The sequence below is a fragment of the Felis catus genome, chromosome D1 (genome assembly GCF_018350175.1).
Source record: "Felis catus isolate Fca126 chromosome D1, F.catus_Fca126_mat1.0, whole genome shotgun sequence".
NCBI lineage: Eukaryota > Metazoa > Chordata > Mammalia > Carnivora > Felidae > Felis > Felis catus.
In genome coordinates, this window is record NC_058377.1 from 41,497,543 (window position 1) to 41,503,542 (window position 6,000).

Consider the following 6,000-nt stretch of genomic DNA (forward strand, 5'->3'; position numbering starts at 1 on the left):
TCCAAAAATTTCATTGAACTTCTAGCAGGATATATACCAGAAAACCAATGAAAAATTACATAAAGGAAAAAAAAAGATAAGAATGTGTTCATACTTCCTATCCCAAACAAAGGAAGCCAGAAAATAATAAAAAGCTATTTTTAAAGCTATTAAGGGAAAACAATGTCAACCTAGAAATCTATATCCAATGAAACTATATTTCAAAAATGAGCACAAAATAAAAACTTTTTCAGACAACTGAAGCTGAGAGAATCCATTGTTGGCAGACCTTCACTATAAAAAAATATTAAAGGAAGTTCTTCAGACAGATGGAAAATAATACCATATGGAACCATAGATGTAGAGAAAAAAAAGGACAACAGAAATAGTAAATATTAGGGCTTCTTTTTTTTAAAGATAATTCGTTGTTTACTACAAAAAAACACAAATATATCATAGGGTTTATAAGAAAAGCAAAAGTAAAATATATGATGGTAATAACACAAAGAACAGCAGGATGGGGAGATGACCATTTTAACATTATATGTGAAATGGCATAATATTTGATAAACTAAGGATATAAATGTAAAGTCTGCAACATCCTCTAAAAAAGGACATATAACTAATAAACCAGCAGAGATAAAATAGAATCATAAAAATGTTCACTTCATACAAAAGAAGACAGAAAGGGAATAAAAGGAATAAAAATAGAAGGGATAAATGGAAAACAAATAACAATAGATTGAAATCAACCATATTGATAATTATATTAACTATATGTTGTGTAAACATAACATTTAAAAGCAGAGATTATCAGACCGTAAAAAAAACATACTATTTGCAATAACACTTAAATATGAATGCATAGATGGCTTAAAAGTAAATAAAAGCTGTCAAAAGAAAGTAGGAATAGCCATATTAGTATTAGACAAAATATTCTCCAAAACAGATAATATTACTCAAGATAATGAGAGAAATTTCCCTAATGATTGAGAAGTTAAATCATCATGCAGACCTAACAAATTTCAGTGCACCTAATAATAGAGCTTCAAAATGCATGATGCAAAAATGGACAGAGATGAAAGTAGAAATGAATTAGAGCTAACATTACATTTAAAGATTTCAAAATCCTCTCTCAGAAACTGATAAATTAAAAGTAGAGATACACTCAGGAAGAATATCAACTGTAACTATTACCAATAGGACTTGACAGAGAACATTCCACCTAGTGAGAACGGAACACATATTCTGGGCAACACCAGTCATTGGTAAATATGTGAAGCAACTAGAACACTCATATATGTAAAATGTAAAGGAGTGTTAAATGGTTCAACACACTTTAGACAACAAATCGACAATTTCTTTGAAATTCACCTCACTCAAGAAAGTGAAAGAATATGTCTACACAAAATCTTATACACGAATATACATAGCAGCTTTATTAATAATAATCTGAAAATGAAGACAATGCAAATGTGTATTTAGAGGGGAACAGATAAACAAATTCTGATATATCCGTACGATGGATTCCTAAAGACTGTTCAGCCACAAAGGAAGGAATGACCCACCAATAAGTGTAAAATCATGACTGAATCTTGAAAACATTATGCTAAGCAAAGATACAAGAAACAAAAATGTATATACCATATGTTATCATTTACATGGAATTCTAGAAAAGGGAAATCTAATCAATAGTTGCCTAAAGTTGTAGTTCTTTCAGGGACTGATAATAAAGGGGCCCAAGACAAATACTTTAGGTGATACAAATATTCTGTCTTTATTGTGTTGGTGTTTACACATGAGTGTATATATTTGTAAGAACTAATCAAACTTTAGTGCATTTGGGTGGCTCCGCTGGTTGAGTGTCCATCTCTTGACCTTGGCCCAGGTGACGATTCCTGGGTTGTTGGATTGAGCTCTTCATGGGGCTCTGTGCTCTCAGCACATAGAGCCTGCTTAAGATTCTCTCTCTCCCTCTGCCCCACTCCCCTTCTTGTGTGCTCTCTCTTTCTAAAATAAAAATTTTAAATTTAAAAATTTTAAAAAAGAACTAATCAAACTTTATAATAAAAAACAGCTATCTCTTGTTATATGAGGGAAGTTTATTCCTCAATACCTTTGATTAAAGAAAGAGATTTGAAAAACTTATAAGGGATGTTTCCATGTGTGGTCTAAGGAGAATAATTTTGTGACCAAATATATTGAGGAACTTTCAATTTCAACAAATTAGATTTTTTTCTATAGGAATTCTTATTTAGTAGGTTTATTATTATTTTTTTAAGTTTATCTATTTTTGGAGAGAGACAGAGTGAGCAGGGAATAGGCAGAGAGAGAGGGAAAGAGACAGAGTCTCAAGCAGACTCCACATTGTCAGTGCAGAGTCCCACAGGGGGCTCAAACTCAGTAACTGTGAGATCATGACCTGAGCTGAAATCAAGGGTTGGACACCCATCCAACTAGACCATTCAGGCACCCTAGTAGCTTTTATAATGTAAAATCTTGGGGCACCTGGGTGACTCAGTCGGTTGAGCATCCGACTTCAGCTCAGGTCATGATCTCACACTATGTGAGTTTGAGCCCTGCGTCAGGTTCTGTGCTGACAGCTCAGAGCCTGGAGCCTGCTTCAGATTCTGTATCTCCCCCTCTCTCTGCCCCTCCTCTGCTCATGCTCTGTCTCTATCTCAAAATAAATAAATAAATAAATAAATAAATAAATAAATAAATAAATAAATAAATAAATAAAAACATTAAAAAAAATTTTTTTAAGGTAAAATCTCAAAGACATTCTCATGTTTTTAGCCATTCCCAAGCTGTTAATGGAGCATCTTCCTGGAATAATTTTCTCTGTAAAATATGTTTGAAAATACTTCTCTATTTTAACCAGACATTATGTGGAAGGGGTATGTGAAGTAATTTTTTCTTATCATCCTTAGTTTCGTGTTAGTGATAGAAAGACTGTTTTGTTGTTGTTGTTGTTGTTGTTGTTGTTGTTGTTGTCTTTTTTTTTTTTAACGATTCTGGTCAAGATTTGAAAAGGAATTATTAGGAAGAAATGTTGTAGGTAAACGGACAAAAATACTGTGGTACATCTAGACAATGGGGTATTATGTGCTAAAAAGAAATGAGCTATCAAGTCATGAACAGACTTGAAGGAAACTTAAATTCATATCACTAAGTGAACTAAACCAGTGTGAAAAGGCTACATACTGTATAATTCCAACCATATGACATTCTGAAAATGTCAAAACTGTGGAGGCAGTAAAAAGGTCAGTGGTTGCCAGGGGCTGGGGAGAGGGAAGGGATGAACAGGTAGAGCATGGAAGATTTTTAGTGCAGTAAAATACTCTGTAGGACACTATAATGGTGGTTACATGTCACTATACAGTTGTCCACATCCATGGAATGTACAACAGCAAGAGTGATTCCTGAGAAAAACTATGGACTTTGGGTTATTAGGATGTGTCAGTTATAAGTTGTTACAGACACTAGTTGTAATAAGTGTACCACCCTGGTGGGGGGTAGTGATAATAAGGCAGGCTATGCTTGTGTGAGGGCTGGAGGTATGTGGGAAAACTCTGTACTTTCCTCTTAGTTCTGTTATGAACCTAAACTGCTCTAAACAGATATAATCTTTAAATGGAAAGGAGAAATGTTGTAAGCATTTAGAAGTGGAAGGAGAGGTTTTTATTAGACTTCATGGGTTCACCAAGAAGAAATCATTCAAGGTAGAATCATTTCCTTCTTTGGTGGGTTAGGTATAATATGATACCTGTTTTGATTTTATTATGATGTCAGAGTCTCCTGTGATATCTTTGTGAACATCATAGGATGATTTAGTATAAACAGAGTGATTGACGGGAGGTACAAGGGCTAGACTCAAAGAGTCAGGGTTTATCTGAAGGATATTTCTATGAGGTGTAGGACGCTTCCTTCAACCTTGTGTATGTGTGTGTTTGTATAGTTTTTGGTTTTTTTTTGTTTTTTTGCATTTTAAACAATGCCATGTTGTTGTTTTTTAAGACAAGTTCTTGCATTCTTTGAAAACATTTTAAACATGACATGCCATTCAGTTAATGATCATAATTTTATATAGTTCAAAGTTGAGAAAAATATTAGTTAAAATATTTGATGCTAGAATTATTATCCATAAAGAATTCAATGAATTGAAATAACATATAAATGTTTTGAAGAAATAAAGGTTTTAAATAGGTAAAGGTAAATTTATGTCACCAGTTTTACCATAAAATAATTGTGCTAATGAAATGTGATACATAAAAGGATTTAAGGATTTTAAGGTGATTGTAAATGGAATGTAGATTAACCATTGACATGTCTCACCTAAACGCCAAAATTAATAATAATTACTACAGTTTATTGAATGTCTACTATGTGCCAGGCATTGTTAGGAACTTAGCATACATTTATCTATAAATATCATGTCCATCTTTAATTTTTAAGTTTGATTTTTTCTATTTTATAAATTTAAATTTAAACTTAGGTTAAATAACTTGGTCACACAGCTAGTAAGAGTTGGAACTAGATTACTGATATCAGATCCTTCATTCACAATATTCATAGTCTTTTTCTGTTTCTGCCTTGTTGTTAGTATGATCTTAATACACACTAAGGTGAAAAGAAATAAGTAACATAAAGAAAGGATTTTAGGCACATTTTAATTCACGCTACTCAAAGTCACATTTGGGTTTTTCCCTTTAAGAACACTACAGTTTAAGAGGAAAGCTAAAGTACTTTTAGAGTACAGACAATAGAGCTTTAAATTCATTTTACATGAGGAGTAGTCAGAAGAACTAAGGATTTTTGACCTGGATAGCTGTGGATGGTGTTGGCCCATGGTGGTTGTCTTCAACATTTGAAGAACTCTTATCTGAAAGAGAGGTTACATTTTCCTTTGTGACTCTACAAAGTAGAACTAGGACTACTAAATGAAAGAATCACGAAGCCAGATTGGGATAACATAAGTTAGTATTTTCCAGGAGAGTTGGCAGGTGTACTCAGATCTTGGAATGGTGGTGAGCTGTCCAGCACTGGAAGCGTTCAAGCAGAGGGGAGTTGATCACTTAGTTAGCTATCAGCATGGAATCACTGGCAGTCTCAGCTGACTTTTCAAGTTCTTGGAGTTTAATTTTATAGAAACAGCAGTAAATTAACTGGGTGGAAGCTAGCATGCATTTCTTAAAAAGTAATTTTGTTGAATACCTTCATTATGAAACTAGATTAAAACTGGAACCAGCAACAACAACACCTGCAGGTTAAAAGCTGGCAGGCATTTGTTGGTAAAGAGAGAACAGAATGCGTGTATTGTCCCATCCACTGTTTTAAGCACTTGCCAACCAATAATTATTTACTTTTGGACAAAGATCTCTTGTGTGTGTTTTTAGCATTCTTTAAGGAGCTGACTACAGAATGTTTTCATCTCCATCTCCAGGACAAGTCTTTGAGTCTTGGCAAAGGAAGAAGCCAGGGGAACCTTTACTCTGTAGAAGGTGAATGTTCTTGGCTGTGATGGAAGTAACCCGGCAGTTTCATGGGCCTCATTCTTTCCATCTCACACATTGAAAAGACCGCCCAGGACAGCTGCCAAGACATCCAGGTCCCTGTGGCCTCTGCAAGCAGCACTCAGGACACTTTGTGGAAGGTATGGTTGGCTTTCCTTCAGCACTCACAAAAGATAAGATATATCCATCCTATCCCTCCCCCCACCCCACACACCCTCAAATCTTCCACAGGCAGTTTGGTTTATTGATCTATTACATAGTCACCATCTGCCTGGAAGCATCTTGAAGATCTCCATTTTGCATTTTATACCCTTGCTATTCAAGGTGTGGTCTGTGGACCAACATCAGTGTCAGCATCCCTGGAGCTTGTTAGAAACGCCAAGTTCTTGGGCCTCAACCAGGCCCACTCAACCAGAATCCACATTTTAATAAAATTCCTGTGAATTGTATGCACATTAAAATTTGAGAAGCACTATTTTAGACTACCTGCTGATGATCTTACACA

General features: G+C 34.7%; 1 long non-coding RNA gene across 1 annotated transcript in view; it reads left to right on the plus strand.

The window, feature by feature from the left end:
• LOC123380445 overlaps positions 1 to 5,630 on the plus strand; it is a 131,154-nt gene extending 125,524 nt beyond the window's left edge. The window contains exon 4 of the long non-coding RNA XR_006586208.1: positions 5,426 to 5,630. This is a non-coding gene — a long non-coding RNA (uncharacterized LOC123380445). The remainder of the gene's footprint in view (positions 1 to 5,425) is intronic.
• The last annotated feature ends 370 nt before the right edge of the window (positions 5,631 to 6,000 follow it).